At 36.4% G+C, this 17,925-nt stretch overlaps 1 protein-coding gene across 3 annotated transcripts in view; it reads right to left on the reverse strand.

The window, feature by feature from the left end:
- The window catches only part of DPYD (dihydropyrimidine dehydrogenase), a 368,728-nt gene that overhangs the window by 329,690 nt on the left and 21,113 nt on the right, over nucleotides 1-17,925 (reverse strand). The gene's annotated exons all lie outside the window — the stretch shown is intronic.

Consider the following 17,925-nt stretch of genomic DNA (forward strand, 5'->3'; position numbering starts at 1 on the left):
TGGAGAGTAAAAAGCAAGAAAAATCTTTGCTTCTCCCACTTTTTTCCTTCTCTTCCTAGAACAAACATTAAACTTGATCAGTAGATGAATGGGAGGATTTGGCAACAAGTACTAGTCCTTCTGCATCTGAAGAGACGCTTTCAAGACTGCTTCCCTGTAAGTGATAGGGCTCTGTAGCAGAGAACAAAACATATTATCTCTTAGAATATGACAAGCTTCATCTAGGTACTATTTCTTTTTTTTAATGCAGCTGTAGTCCTGCCTTTTTCCTATTCAAGAGCCTAAGCGCTATATGAGAACCTTTCCTGAAGCTTAAGATCCTGTCTGGGACCCATTCTTGATGGCTGAATCCTCTGATTCTCCAGTACTTATGGCATAAATTTACAATTTAATTCTTTAAGGGCACAAAGTCTAAGTAAAGAGACATAGGCTGTACGTAGAATTTCTAAATATACTATCTCTACTTGACAGTGAAAATATAACTAAGTAAAGATTAGATTAAAAAAAACCCCAAATCCCAGATGCTGTATGTCCTCCCCTCCCAGTTTCCCATACCTCAAACCTTGCTTGCTTTTCCCTTGTGATTCTTTACTCTGCTTAGGCAAATATTCCCCTGACTCATTGAGATTAAATAAAATGAGAATATGTAGGTAAAGACCAGACTCATATTGAGAATTAACATTTACAGAGCTCATAACTTGCAAAAAATGAGGAATCTTTAAACTGCAGGTAGAACTGTACTCCTAAGGAACAGATTATGTTCTTGACCTTCAACAAAGAGCATCAAAAAAACACATACCCAAAAGCCTCTGCTTTTTTTGAAGCTGAATGACCACGAATTTAAGGAATGAAACCTACATGTTTGAGAGCACCAGCTTACAGGATTACTTTTATTTTTCATCTATAGCTGAAGAATTATTAAATGTAAAAGCTTTTAAAAATTCAAAGTTACAATAAAATGCTTGAATGCCATCCTGAAACAATGCAGCTTGTAGCAGCCTTATGTAGAGGAATAAAAGCAAATTACATGCGTCAGGCTTGCTTCCTCAATCCAAAATGCTACCTCTCATCTCTTACAAGGTACATTTTATTCTTCAACAACAGTATTTTTCAGAAGTGGCACAACGAAACATTTTCTTTCATGGTTCAGTGTTCACCACGCACTACAGCTCCCTGTAGTTGCCTCAATATTAAAAAAATAACACAACAGGACACAATTTTCCCAACCAATTCTGCAGAAGCTGATCTGCCTAAGCTATTTCTCACGATTTTGCATAAGCTTCTTTCCCAAATAACTATGAGAGCTGACTAGGCAAGTGTGCTTGTTTTGGCTGGGATAGTGTTACTTTTCTGCACAGTAGCTAGTACAGAGCTATGTTCTGGATTTGTGCTGGAAACACCGATGATAACACAGAGAGGTTTCAGTTACTGCTGAGCAGTGCTAAGAGAGCCAAGACCCTTTCTGCTTTTCACACCACCCGAACAGCAAGTAAGCCCAGGGTGAACAACAAATGTTGAGGGAACACAGCCTGGAAGACTGACCCCAACTGGATATTCCATACCATACGATGTCATGCTCAGCAATAAAAAGCTGGAGGAAGAGGGAGCTTTCACAGTGATGGTGTTCGTCTTTCCAAGCAATCATTACATGTGAGGAAGCCCTGTTTTCCTGGAGATGGCTGAACACCTGCCTATCAACGGGAAGTAGTGAAAAATTCCGTGGTTTGCTTCACTGGTGCACACAGGTTTTGCTTTACTTATTAAACTGCATTTATCTCAACCCACGAGTTTTCTCAGTTTTCCTCCTCCAGTAGCACTGGGTGGGGGTAGTGGGTGAGCAGATGTGTGGTGCTTAGTATACAGCTGAGGTTAAACCTCAACAGCAAGGTCCCACCAATGTCCTTCCCTCTTAATCTTATAGATCATGTCTTCTATCGGCAGTTATAGAAACACATGCACCAGTTAAACCACTTTCCATGTTATGCTTACTAAATTGTGCATTCCTAGTTCTTCCCAATATCCAAAATACTTGCATAAAATAATCTGCAAGTCCCCTGGAAAGAGCCAGAAATGATGCTAAATACAAGGCCAAAAGCCAAGGTAATGGTAACAGTACCAAGAGACTAAACTCATGTACAGAGAACACTGCAGGACCCATGACTTCTTGGCACCAATGAACCTAATGTTTCTGTCCTGCAGGAGAGATGGGAAAAATCCCATCCTCTGTTCAGCTTAGTAGAATAAAATAGTGACAACTCTGCATGAAAAATACTTCAGCGCCTGTGACTGATGATTCTTCTTGCCACTACGCTCACTGGACAAGTCCTCAAAAAGGAGAACCCTTCCTCCGAGTTTTCTTTGCAAAAAAACCCAAAACAATTCCACAAAAAAAATTATTAAGATCTCATCCTCTGATTCAGTGAATTAGCAAGAAAAGAGCATACGTGCTTCTATTCTGGATTACCAGGTTATCTGAAAATGAGTACCACAGCATAAAAAATGACTTAGCAACGTAACAACTTTCCTTATGTGACAGTTGAGGAAACTTACCACATGCAAAGCCAAATACGAAATTGAGAGGAATAACTGGAAATATTGTTTGCTTGAGGACCATCTAGCTGGGTCAAAGGAATAAGAATTAGGAAAAAGGATGCTGCCAGTAGTACAACCCTTCCATCCAGACCCTGGTGCAGTTGTGTTACAAGCTGGCACTTTGCACCACATTTTCCACCACTACTATTCCTGACAAAAAGCCTAAATGCTTTGACTTAAAATAACCTGAAGTTCATTCATAAGCTATGAGTGCCATATGCAAACACCAAAAAAAATGTTAACTCAGCTCTTATATTTTAAACTACATGTTGAAACTGAAGCAATGGTAGATGATAGCAGAACGTGTCATAAGAAGACATGCAAGTGCATTGATATTTTTTCATATATCTCTGAAAAACAAAAGAGGCTGCAATTTCTCCTCTATTTCCTTTTTCTTTGACATTCAAAAGGCATGTCCTTGTACTGAAATGTTTGGGAAAGCAAGGTATTTAAATACATTTTATATCATTTGCCATTTAAAATAGCTAAGTCAAAGGAAAACTTGCTGTCTTTTTCCCTTTTTTTTTTTTTTTTAAATATCATAAAGAAAAAAATAGTGAGAGGACTACTATATATCTTTTACTACGCTCATCCCTGCCTGGCATCTAAAACCTTACTGCAACCTTACAGGGTTCACATACAGTAAGACAGTGACCTCCGACTCTGATAGAAAAAAAATCAGGAACAAAAACATGAAACTGGAAGCATGTATAAGAATGCACAAAGAACCATTAAATTGGCTCACTGGGAGCGAAAACTGCTTGACAGTCAACACAGTTATACGTCTTTAAATACCATGCATCAAGTCAAGTTACTCAAAATGAAAGTTTACACTCATTGCTAAAAAGGTGAGAAGTCAAATTTCAGGCTGGGGGAAACAGGAAATTACAAAAAATAAGACAGTACAAACACTGTTGCTGTAAAATATTTTTTCCTCTCAAAAAAATATTCAGAAAATCAGAGGTATGGGGTTAGTATGACAGTTGCAGATCCTACAAAGTTACCATGATCTGTTCTGTCATCTAGTTATAGACATAATCAAAACTGAGGGAAAATTGCTCAAATAAGTGTAATTTTCCTTAAATAAGATACCATGCATCTTTAATAAACTTGAGAATCTCCCAATACAAATACAAGGGAATAAAGGATATTGGCTTCTTTTCTGTCAGAAATGACAGGAGTTAGAACTTCCCCATACACAGAAATGAACAGGATTTATGCATAGCTACATTTGTCAGTGGGGCATTAGGAGAACACACTGTTAACATGCAGCCTGAGAACAATAAAGCCTCAGGTCTCATTTACCATGACAGAGAGAAGAGCATCTAAGAACCCAACACCTTGGTTCTGTGTCCCATTTACAGGCATCTTTATAAGGTTTTTACTTTGAAGCATTCACGTCTCAACGTGAATAGCTTTCTTCCCTCAAAACCTTCTGGACTGCCTTCAGACAGTTCAGACCACTGTATTCCCCTTCTTGTCAGTCTCTTAAAAACTGCTGCATTCAAGCTGAGGCGAGCCGTACATGCATGCCCCAAAGCACTATGCAAATACCTTCCCAGCAATTCCCAAGCAAGCAGGGACATATAAAGCCAAGATATACCAGAAGAGAAGTGTGACACAAGGCTCCTCGGTATGAGCTAGGGTTGGCACTCTTTGATGGAGTCCAGTTCATGTCCCACAAAAAGTACTCCTTGAGACATTTGGGCTAGGTAGCTCAGTTCCTGAGCTAAAACATTTAGTCTCTGAGCAGGGTTGGCTCTGCCACAGCTCTTTCCTTACATGGCTATGCTACTCTCAATTCTAGAACTGGCTCCAATTATTGCACGTGAAGGGCTTTTCATTGCCAGAGCACTGCACAGGACAGGCCTGCCTCTGCTAAACGTTTTTAACTTGGAGAACATGAGCAATGCATGCCCTCCCTGCAACCAGAGCTGAACCCAATACCTCTAATACAATCATCCACCTTTTGCAATAAAATATAATAGCCTAGTTTTGAAAATGCTATTTTCAAACATACACACTGAATATTTTCTAAATAATACTGAAACCATTACTTAAAATTACTTTTCCTCTCTGGAAAACATATCGGGCTTATTAATCAGTCCCCAGCTCCTGAGTGTCGCTATTGCTATTGCGTATGTGCAAGCAGAGCAATAGGAAAGAGCAGAATTTCTGCAAAGCAAAAAGGAAACAAAAATCATCATTCCTTAAACATAATTACCAAATTTCTCCTTTTTCTTCTCAAAGCCATTTTTATCTCCAATTTTTAATTCTTATGCAGCAGTTTCCCTGTTCCCCTTTTGTATACACTATTTGAGCTTTCAATTTTTAATTTTCGTTCAATGGTGCCCTATCTTTCCTTCTCTTTATTTTTCTTCATTAGTTGGATTTTTGCCTCTCCTGTTCTGTTTCCCCATGCTTGGTTACTGTTTTCCCCTAGTCCTTACTAATTATTTCATGTCTCTTGGTCTGTTTCATTACATGTCATGGCTTTTCCTTTCTTATTTTTCATATTGCATTCCTTTATTCGACTCCTGCAGCTCTCTGATTTCTATGTGCTTGCTTAACTATTACCCAAATGGCTCCAAGCAGGACACACTCAAACTGAAGAATAAATAAATTAGAAGAAAAATACTATCTGTGGCCATGCAGTGTTGCCTAGCAACGCCCTGTACCTCTCCACAGCCCTTCTAGAGCCCTGGTGGCAACAGAGCTTTTCAGACTTATTGCTACAAATATATGCAAGACCTCGCACTGTTTGTCCATTCACTAACAAATAAATGCAGAGGAAAATATAAACGAGAAGGAAAAACTCCAGAGAAAGAACCAACAACAGGATTACTCTTCCAGCACAATAAACGGCCACATACTCAGATTTGCGCTGCCCCCTTGTCTCTCTTACTCTGTAAAACATGCAGAGCTTATATGTTATTACTGTTCACCAATATCACTACTGTTATAAACTTTGAGAAATGGAATGCAAATAATATTTATTATGCATTTAAAATGTATGCTGAATTCATCCAGCTCTTGAATAGTTACTACATATGCACTACTGGCTGAGATTCATAGACTTCTAACACTCTGGCAAAGTTGCTTCTGAAAGCTTTGCACTAAAAAATAGACAGTAGGTAGCTTCCAGATTTTACAGGATTGGAAAAAAGAGTCCAAGCATTGTCAAAAATGCAGTGGGACTATTAAGGAAGTGAAGTTTGTTCTTAAATATTATAGATCCAATCTTTAAAGACCTTCAATATCTATTTCTAATTACTTCAGCCGTGGCAGAAGTGAAGGTGAAGCTTACCCCACCCCTTCTTTTCTTTTACAACAACAGTTTGCTGGGCTCCTTCTTCAAAAGTTGGGAACAAACATTCATTAAGTGCATACTCTACAAAGTATTCCTTATTCAGAATTAGCTAGACTGATTTTCAAGAAGACAGATATTAAGTCGGTTTCCCTGACAGTCCTTTTTTATTCCACAGCAATGAAAGACTCCTTCCAAGATCCAATGGCAACTCCTAAGAAAGAAAAGTCTCTCTACTTTTGGGATAGAAATAATGCTTATCAAAGGGACTAAAACTTTAAGGATATTAAGAGTCTTGCAAGGAGAGTCATGAAATAGAAACACTACAGCAAAAGATAACTATAGAATTTAGCCAAGGAACAGCTTGTGATGAAGCCCTGCAAAATGGAGAAAATGTTCAGTTAATATGTATCTTTATGAAGGGCATCAAAATCAGTCTTATTACCTGGGAATACTTTATATAGTTAAATCAGCTTCAAAACAAGCAGAGTATCAGCAGCAAGTGAAAAGAACACACATCAGAGCACATTCTTTGAAAAAGATACTTAACACCATCAGTTCACATCTGTGAGCTATAAATTGCTACCTGGTAAAAAGAAACCACAAATGATCCATACAGGTAAACAAAGGACAAAAACTAGCATTCACGTACATAATCTCAGTTTATTAACCTCACTACCACAGTAATGTTTGTAGAAATTAAAGACCAAAGTAAGGGTACATAGAGTTGGCTGAAGAACACAGCAGAATGCATAAATGATATAGGCTACAAAAACAGGCATTGCAAAGTCAAGCACTTAAATTTGAAAATGCTTAACAAAGGTTTGCTATTGCAAAACTTGATTTGGCTTCTTCAGACATATGCTGCAAAACACCAGTTTTAATGACATGATCATATGCTATTTTACACAGAAGTGCTGCCTGACTCAGAAGACAGAACAGAGAGTGCTCACCTAATCAATAGCCTTTCAACATCTGTGCTTAGCGCATAACCTTATTTACTGCACACTACTCAAAACCTTTCTTGAAGGAAGAATTATTTTTGCTCATGAACATTTCAATAACACTCATTGCTATGGTATCTAAAGTGATTTAAAAGAAATTTATTCTACATAGTACGAATATCCCCTTTTAACAAGTAGTAATTGGCACAGAAAGTGTATCAAATAACTGAGCACACAATGTCAGACACCTATAGCCCAAAACATCAAAGTATACAGGAGACTGGAAGTGACAACTCGGGCAGTTACTCTCTTGCTTTCACATTCTGCTCACATTCAGATTTTTTCATCCATTTGATGGAATCACTACTCTTTTATCAGCTGATATTTCTAAATCATCATCTCTCAATTCCAACCATTAAGCTCCTAGTCATTCTTATCCTCAGCCCTTGGTTGTACAGCCTCCTAATTGCACTATTAAATTTATTCTTATCTTTTTTTATTATTCTAAACTTCAGTGTCACACAGTTCCTTGTGATGTTCTAGTTCCTTCTGTATTGACAGAGCCTGTCGACTTCCTTGTAACATGCTCCTAATATTTATGTCAAGCTCATTAATGAAAATATTAAATGGTATGAATCTGAAGAATGATTCTCCAACAAGCTCGTTTTTAAGCACTACTCACTCTCATTTCCTTTCTAGCCAGTCCCTTACCCGTATTACTATTCTAATCAATAATGAAGTATCATCTGCTTAAATTGGCAAAATAAAAAAAATATACCTTGTCAGTGTGTCATGATCTATCCCTAACAATAAAGCACAATATGCTTTATTCCATCTTATATTTACCTTATCACATTTATTAAATCTTTGCTTTAATATTTGTCTTCATGATTTTGTATGCTGCTGGTATAAGACTAACAAAGTTATAATAGTTGCCCCTTCAATTCTCCATCTTTTAATATACAGAAACTGTTGCCTATTCTTTAACCAAGTACCACAACATGCAGCTTGCTTTACTTTAGTCTTAGGCCCATGATTTCACATCTTGACTTTATTGTGATACTTATTCTTTTCTGTCCCTTTGACTCCAAAGATGAAATCCTCCAAGTTTTCCTTCTTGACCATCTAGGGGAATTTCCATTTCTCCACTTGTCTGCCCATTGGCTATCTCCTGATATATTCCAATTTTACTGAAACTAGGACAATGATTTACAAAGCTTTTAGATAATACCTAGGACATGTAATCCTATCTTCACACTGGATTCCCCTTTCTTTGATTTTTTTTTTAATCTAGATAGCGAAAAAAACTTTTACTATTTATTTTATATAGCTGAATAACCTTTTACTATTTGTTTTAATTTTTTTCACCATGTATGACTCAACTTTTGAAAGTTCTCACTTTTCCCTCTATACTTCCTGCTTTGTTTACCAATCCCATTTTTCAGTTCATTACGGGTTATCCACATACTCTTAATATTCTTTTGGAAATTGTTTTCCACAGTTCCATCTGAAACTCGTATTTACAACTTGGGATGAAAATTACAAATGACTTTTGTATATTTGAATTAATGATCTCCACAAGATTCATTTCTTTCAGCTGCTCAGTTCAGTTCAAACAGGAGGGAGGGCAAACCCTGACAGAAATGCACAAAGGCAAACTATTCCTGAGCAAAGGGCTGAGGAATGGAAAGAGCACTTAAAAGATCTTTATGACCATACAGTGTCTCTCCCATGGCCTGAAAATCAAAATCATAAAAGCAAGTAATCTATGATACATACTTAAGTATACAAATTTCTAAGTGCAAATGCACAAGCACTAAAGGAATAAAATCAGAAAGCTACAGCAGGCTCCAAGCAAATTTCAATTAGTAAGAGAAAAAATAACATGAAAAAGGTTATATATACATGAGAAGTAAGAAGAAAATAAAGACAAGTACAGGTTATGTACAGGAAAGGAGAGCAAATAACAAATAATGTAAAGTGAACTGATTTTTTCACAGCCTTCCCTGATCTCATTATGAGGATGGCACAGTGTAGCCGTAACTATTTAAAATTATCATTTTGAGCAAGAACACGGGATTGCAGCCTTGTGTATGGAAAAAAGAGGTTTCTGGTTTGGTTTGTTTTTTTCTTTTTTTTTGTAAGGCAGACGCAATTCCTGTATCATTGAGTCATCAAGGAACAAACTGAAGCAATCCATGGACCACTATCAATTGTACCCAAAGACTCTGAGGGTATGGGGTTCCAAAAGGTCAGAGGAGACAATTATAATATTTCCCTTTACCAAAAAGTGAGTAAAAATTGCAATTATAGCCCCCAGCAGAGAAAATTTAGTACAGAAAAATTATAATATGATATTCTAAAAAGCCAATATAGGCATGTAAATAACAAATCTAAATCAATCTTATCAATCTTATTTTCTGTCCTGAAGAGGGTAAACGGTCTCATGAATAAGTGGCAGATGTGACAAATCTCAAGTAAACTTTGTTTATCACTATTCCACAACACATATTCATAAGCCAATTAAAACCCTAGTTTAGATAAAACAAATGTCCAGTGAGTGTACAACTTACTGAAAAACAACCGCTAGCCTGCTTGTTACCAGTGAAAAGGGACGCTAATCAAAATACTTCACAATTTACCCAGGAACCCAGTGACCTGGAAAAAGAAGAATGTACCAATGGTTTCTACCAACAGCACGTTTGGTAGTATAAGAGAAAAAGGGAAGAAGAAGATATTAAACATTTTAAAAGGCAAGATGACAATTTAAAAATCAAGCTAAATCGAAGGGTCAGAATTTAGTCCATAAATTGAAGACAAGACAACCTAATGCTCTGGCAGAAGTAACTGCACATTGTAGTTCAGTGTGTAAGGCAAAGAAATTATTTCATTCTACTCAGTGCTAGCCAGGTCTCAGTTGAAAAATTGTGTAATTTTTCATCATCATGATTAGAGAAAGAGTCAGAAAATGAAAATCCAAAGAAAAGCAAGAAAATAACAGTTTCAGAAAACACAACCAGCAAAGAACAGCTGAAGGAAAATTGAGAATGAGAAAAATATCTAACAGGAATCTTCTGATATAAGAAATTTTATACTACAAGGGAACAATCGTCAATTATTCTGCAAGCAGGAGCAGAACAAGACAAATTCAATCTACAGCAAACAAAATGGTACATTTTAGGAAAAGCTTGCCATTGTATCAAACACTAACAAGAATGAGAAGTTTCCAACATCATAGGTCCTTAGAAGTGAGCTATACAAATATCTGTCAAGAAATGTCTAGCTATATTTCATTCTGTCCCAACCCAGAAATTCTCTCACTATCCCCTTCAAACCTGCATTTTTATGATTCTCTGATTAGATTGATTTCTATTTACAGCCATAGCCAAATTTAAACCTGCTGTGTGGAGACTCTATAGCATATTCTCAGCACACTAGAAATTAGTTTACTACCCTTCCCTAAAGTGATTTTGTTCCATAAAGGTTCAGTTTTACCCTTGCTATCTTTTTACTGTCTGTTGCAGCACTAACACAAAATGCTTTACTTTTACTTTTGTCTTTCCTGAATAGTGCATATCCTTTAAGGCAACTACACAGGTAGTCATTTGGATGCCTCTTCACTTGTTTACTTGATTTCGCAATGTTAATAACATTCCTCTCACATGATACACGAACAAGAAATCTTCAACTTGTTTTTTTAAAGGAAAACGTAAAAAGGCATTAATTACAACTTGATAATTTTCAAATTGAATGCATGTGGTAGGATCTTTACAGGACAAAATCTGCTGTTCTCAGAATTAGAGGAGAACAGAAAGTTTTGCCGAGTGCAGATATTTCCTGAAGAAACAGGACTGATGGGGATGAAAGAAGTGGCTGCAGAAAACATGTACATTTAGCTTTCTGAAGGCAGCTGGAAAGACTAAGAGGGAATATGCTTCGACATGACAACACCACAGCTCCAGAGACCAGACCAATCACCAGCTCCCATCTCATCAATATGCAGCACAGATGCTATAAGGAAGGTTCTTGTACCAAAGTGTACCCAACATCGTTTCAGACTGAAGAATCCCAAAAACACTATTTCTGAAATCAATACTGGATGGGATACTATGTGTATTTTTCAACACTATTTCAAGCAACATATCAGTTTATAAAACATAAAAGAAATTGTTATGAAAGTCTCAAATCAGTCCTGAGATGCACCCCCAAAAATTTAAGAGCTACTGAAACCAAGACATTACTGTAAGCAAAAGGAGCAGTGAGTAATGAGGCAGTTAACTTCTCTCCATTTGAGGATGCATTGTGATACAAATGCAACAGAAACTGATAAAGATAAGGTTTCCAGAGCTTCTGGACAGTTTTGTTGTACCAACATATTTTTAGAATCCCCAACCTGTTACACATCCTTGCTTCAAAGGATGTTAGTGGTTTTTTTAAATATAAAGTTATCAGAATTGGTTAAAAGATCAAACACAAGCTTTTCTGCCAGACTTGTTCATTCATAGTTAAGTGTTATTTTGATATGCATGTGTGACTAATTTTTCAGTATGCATAAAAGCATTGATGGACCAGTACTCAGAAAATTTTTGTTCGAATACATGGCAAAGTTGCAGATAAAGTACAAGCAGGAGCTTGTAATGAACACTTCGATGTAACTTAACATTGGACAGTGCTACCAGCCCTGCTTAAAATACAGCATCAGCAAGCTATACTACTTCCTTCACACTAAAATTGGTCTCTCAGCTCCTTTTACTTCTAGCGAGCAGATGTCTTCCAGGACTTAGACAACACAAATAGATCTGAAGTGAGTAATTACTAACAGGCTAACAACGGCACAGGTTTCTCCAAGAAACGGTGCTCAAGCACTTACAATTTCTCAACCTAAGGTCATGATAGTTGCTAATTTTATACATTTCTAAACAGAACGGAGATGGAGCTTTCGCTATACAAGAAGAAAGTCTAGGAGAGGAAGGCATGAAAGAGCAGTATAGGTTTCAGTATAGACAATGGTCTACAAAAGAAGGAAAAAGTGGAACTAGAAGGGCTGATAAAAAAAGAAGTTAGTCTTCTGGTTATTTATTCTGTTTTCCAGTATATCAACACAACAAAGCACCTTTCAATAACCATTCAATAACCACAGGAAAGTGTACATATGGAGTTCCACATCTACAATAATTTAAAGCTAAGTAGGAGATGAAAGTTAACAGTGAAGATTGTCTCTGGTCCTGTCTCTACTCTCTGATCTGCTCAGCTTTAATGAAGGCGAATGAGTAGATCCGACTTTCCTAGAATTCAGCATTTTCAGCAGACAAGCATTTTTCATTTTATTGTATACGTATGTGCAAAACCAAACAATCTGCAACTCTGAGAGACTTTGGTTTGAAATGGTCAAGATCAGAAATACACCTGTAACCAAGAATCTTAGTGAATGCTGCTCTACAAGAAGGGGAATCATCCAACATAAAATTTGAAGAACAACAAACATGAAGAACTGTGAACAGAGGAAGTTAAGAGGTCAGAGATGGTTTTGCACAGCACTCCAGGAGAGCCACAAGTTAAGAAGGAACATTTTGCAGAGATCTAAAAAAGGATTTGGCATAATGTACCATCAGCTAGTATTTACAATTTGATACACAGAAAATGTGCATAAAAGGCACTAATTTGTGGCAGTCAGTCAAGTTAGGAGCTATTCAAATATTCTAATGAAAATACTTTAAGACATTACAACTAAAACAAAACAGCAAATTCAAGGATTATAATGTGTATTTCTTACAGCAAGTATATGTGGTATCCTATATAAACATGTAAACCACTTTATTCCAGTAAAATGGTTATAAATGCCAGCATATGGTATCGATACAAGAAAATGTAGAGTAATTAGTTAATTTAAAAAATGCATGAGTAGGAATTTGACTGCTAAATGATTAAACTGGTACATTTTAAAATGTGTATTAATATTTAATTATTGACACTATGAGAAAAGAGAAAATCTCTTGATGTTACTTCTCAGCTCTCTCTGATACTCAGTAACCCATGTATTATTCATATGAATAGTTTGTGCATATACAGTCAATCACTAGTTAAATAAAAGAATCATTCTCAAATTCCCTAATCACCTCAATAGATCCTAATGCAATATTTTCCACATTTGGGAATCAGAGCGTTTTATTTAAGAAATCAGTCTGGCCATGATGAATACAGTGCAGCCTGAGCAGACATCAGTTCAAAGAATCAGATGTCAAAGTGCTCCCTCTAATGTCCCTTAATCATCACACCAATTAGTGGTTGAATAGTGATGTGATTAAAAAGACTGCTGCTATCCTATACCTATTCAGACTAGTAGAATTCTACATATGTTCTACCAATTAATGTTTGAATAAACCAACGATTAGAGAGACATCTGCCATTGTATATTCATTCAGAAAAGAGCTAAACTTGCATATTCATATGCAATGAAGACAAAAATAAATATTTGCAAAGGTAAACTATACGTTTAGATTATAAAGATAATTGAGTTGATTTCCTTTAATGAGTGTTCTCTATTTTGCAATATTTGGGATTATTTTTTATTTATAAATATATAATCTTTCATCAATACATGTCAAGAAATGGCCAAATTATTCACTGAAAAAGCATTTATTCATTAAGGTTCCTAATTTCAGGGCTTGGGTGGACTGCGTTTCATATCTACTTGTTTGCAATTTGCGCTGTTTCCGCTTCAACCTGTCAGTTATTTGTGAACTGCTAGCTTGACTATTCTGTAACTGTGATACATGATTGGGCACAAAAATCACGTGGCATTTTTCCATCTTACTGGAAGGAAATTCAAAAGTAACAAACTGATTATAACTGAGAAAGAATCATCTTATTTAAAGGTTCTTCTATGTAGTCTTGGATATTTGTACGCTAAGGCGTCCTTACAAACCTTTTTTTTAAATAAGAATTCCTTTTTATAGATGTTCATATAGAGCAGTGTCAGCCACAAAAATAGTATCAAAAAGCAGTCTGAAGTTTTAGCAAAATTTTATTACGACTTTTAATGGAGAAACCTTGTCCTCTGAATGTAAAGAGCAAGGTGATCTGTTATATCTTGCAATGAATTGCAGATCTCGCTCTCCACTATTAGCACAGAGCAATCTGGCAGTTGCACAGTAATGTTGCACAGAAAAAGACAAGGTGAAGAATTTGGTTCTCTCTAACAGCTTGAAAGAACTACAGAACAGTTAAAGACTCTTGTCCAAAAGCAAAGTCCCTGAAAAAAACGGCTGAGCTTAAAAATTATTTTGTTCAAGGAAGAGAGGCTCTTGTTGCACAACGCTGATTTGGCTTAGCAAATGTAAGGACAAAGAACAACGCTACTACTGCCAGAAAATCAATACTGTTATAGGCTATGGCAATTAACTACAAACCAATTTAAACCCCATTTCCTTTTCACCTTTCCTGTCCCCTTGAAATACTTCCAACTCTTCCATCTGGAGCAATTACTACTATTATTTCTAAATGCAGAAACTGAAGAAAATCTGAATACATAGGTGGGTTTATATCATCATCTCACCTATCTTTAGTAGGTATTTTACAGAAGTACCATGGTTTCATTACAAAAAAAAAAAGGCTGGACTGCAATATCGCACTGAATTCCTGGATTTATAAAAATTGTGGAGGTGAATTTCTTCAAAACAATAAATTCACCCATGCAGAAGGCAAAAGCCAAAGTCATCCCATAATGCTTAGAAACCCTGTTTATAGAGTTAGGAATTCAGTGTGCAGGGTGCAACATGAATGCTTACAATGCATGCTCATCTACTTCGTGATTTAAACATCAGCAAGCATAAAATACATATAGAAATTGAATTACAGAGAGTTGGACACCATAAATAAACACATAAATCACGTCTAAACAACCTTCAACTACCTAGGAAAACCCTGAAATCAAGGCAAATTCTTACAGCACCCACAGTTCATTTCTATGCTTTAGTTTTATCTGTAAATTAAAGACCAAATGGGATAACATTTTGCTTCCTCCTCCAAGATTTACTATTAGTATGTCCATCTCAGAGCTCTTTGATTTTTAATTTCACCTGATCAATAAAAACCTTTGTTTCTCCAGGCAGACTAGTGGCATCTGTTTATAGCACCTTTCAGCATGACTCAGGAGGAACAAGAGTATTAATGCTTAGGTTTAGCACTGTTACCCAGGGTGACTTAGCAATATAGGGTTCACCTGCTCTGATCTACATCTCCAAGTTAAAATTTCTGAAGCAAAGCTGACTGATCTTGCATCTACATCTATAAATCATTTTTTACACCAAAATTTGGTCGCCAACACAGTAAGTAAATGATAGCACTCATTGAAAGCATAACTGAACCTTCCTTTCAGAGAATGCTTTTCTGATGTTGAGAAAAGATACTGACACTCAGTTTCCACTTCCAAACTCATTTAATGGGCAACCAAAAGTGTCTCAGAGCAGGCTAGAAGTTAAAACTTCACTTGCGTAATTATCTGAAGAAATATGTAAGTCTGCCATCTGGAAGTGGATTAGACATTACGAAGTCACTGTGTGCATGCCTCAGCAGATGCAGCTTTTGTCTGGAGTATTGAGGGCTGTTAATTTAATTAGTTTTGTATTTTCATACTCCCACCTTCCCTCCAACAGTAATTCTGCAAGAACAGCATCAGTTCAGCTTTGAAAAGAATGCAAAACTAAAAGCCAAATTGAGATATTAAGGAAATGCAACAAGTGTACTTTCTGTGGACTTCAAATGGAGCTTGACCTGTTCATTAGCAGGCCTAAATGTTACTGCCAACGGCTTTTTAGATCATAACAGAAAATTGGTTCTCAGTGTATCCTTTCCTACATTACCTTCCCTATTTTAAGAAGGCTAGGAAAGGATTCTACCCATTTTGTTTTCTTTGTTTTTTAAAACCACTCAACAAAAGTAATTTGGAGAACATAAAAAATCTCTCATTTTTTTCCTAATGCCTCTTATCTGACAGAACATCAGATAAACGTGAGGTTTGATTTTTTAGTTTTATAGGACTTTTTCTGCCAGAATAGTAAGCTGTGTAGTAAATCTTGCAATTAAAATTAAGCTACGTATTTCTAAGCAAAGTTATACAGTTCTAAAAACTAGGACCGTTACTAGACTAAAAATAAGGACTACCCCTTTACAGTTTCTTCAAGCATTTTACATTTCTTATCATGATTCATAAACTAAATGTGACATTTCTAGCAAATACTTTAAAATATACAGTATAAGGACCATCTGTAATGAAGGTGTGCACATGTACAGATATCCCTATTTGCTTGTCTCTAACCTTTAAACCTGTAAGTTGCAACACATGAGCAGATCTCTGCCAGCACAGGGTCCTAATAACCACGCAGCTCTCCATGTAGTAATGTGGAACTACAAAGTCAGGTTGTTCATTATATCATAAACCCACGCCAAAACATCATCCTGCAATATTTGACAACATTCAGAATTTCTTTCAAATGCAAATGCAGCCAAGACACCCAAGCTAGCGATGAACCCAAAATCAGTGCTGTCTGCACAGCCCAAGAATCTCAGGCCTCGGGGATCCAAGAACATTTGAGACACCATGAAGAACACAGACACAGCTAAGAGCAGGAATACAGGAAGAGAGACAATTTCTACAAAGCTATGCACTTTCACAATTAACAGCAAAACTTTGAAATATCTAATGTGTTATGAATAAAATGAATACAAAATTCAAACAAGGCTGCTATGGAGGAAAGCTCAGAGATAACCAAGAGTAATCTTAAAATTAGAAGCTTTAGAAAATTATCATTAACCTACCCATTAGGAAGATACATATGTGTATGCTATAGTTTGAAGATAACCAAGATAATTTACACTAGAACAGCTAATCAGGTTACTACCCAGATACCCATCTGCCCTGCCACGTGGATACCTGAGCTTCCCAACAGTTTCTGAAAACAGAGGAGTTTACAGCCCAGTAATGATTACAGGTTGCCTGAAAACATAACAATGTAAACTACAGCTGTCCAGGAGTTGCTTGCTGTGCAACTCAAGTATCTGTGCAGAAGGAACAGACAGTTATGGGCAACAACTGCGTCAGACATCTCAAAATTACCATCCCTGTTGACAAACAGAAGGTTTTCATGTATGCTAGCCTCCAGTTATTATAACATCATCTAAGCCAAAAAATAAGAAAATTGGAATAGTAGCGATTGTAAGAGAAAGATTCTTCTAATCAATACTATAAACCAGGAAACTATACTAGAGTATGGCTGAAGTGCTAAGGATACCCTGGGGTTGCTCCTCCTGGTCATACTGGATTTCATAATTTGGAAAATCTCAGGAACTTTGTAGGGGTTTTGTTTTGGTTTGTTTCATTGGGCTTTTTTTTTTAATAATAAATGAATATTGACTATCAAAGCTGAATCTTCACAGTTAGTGGGGGAAGATGTTTGATAACACTACGAAAAGATACCATAACATTCTACCCATAAGGGAAATAGTTTGCAGGTGAAGAAACAGTATTCTACCTAAAAGACTTCTGAATTTAGAGGATTATCTAAGAGAATCTGCAGGAAGACAGTAAAAACACTACAAATGTTCTAATCAGATGAGAGATCAAAGAGACAACAAAGTCTGATAGGATTAGTCAAATATCACACTGAGTCTAGGAATCTAAATACCTAGAGAGAAAATGACGATATCTAATGGCAGAAATACTGAAAAATGCAGACAGCTTATAATGAAAAAAATATTTACTCCAAACCCACTTATTTCCTGAAAAATACAATGCACAAAATTTAAAGTCCAGAGCCATGTTTTAATCTAGGCTTCATGTATTTATGTGTGTATATATATATGGTCACATAGATGCAGTACATATACAGGTAGCTCTATATATACATATGTATATGAAATAGGTGAATATTACATGTTTTCCTATTGGTATATTGAAATAAAACTACCTTTAAGAGCGTCAGAAAGGACACTGAAATGTTGCTCTACCCAGTGTTACTCTTGGAAAACAGAAAGAAAAGGAGCAACTGGGCAGCAGCCCTGCAGGGTTCAGGAAAGGCAGATGAC

The sequence above is a fragment of the Phaenicophaeus curvirostris genome, chromosome 8, assembly GCF_032191515.1.
Source record: "Phaenicophaeus curvirostris isolate KB17595 chromosome 8, BPBGC_Pcur_1.0, whole genome shotgun sequence".
Classification (NCBI taxonomy): Eukaryota; Metazoa; Chordata; class Aves; order Cuculiformes; family Cuculidae; genus Phaenicophaeus; species Phaenicophaeus curvirostris.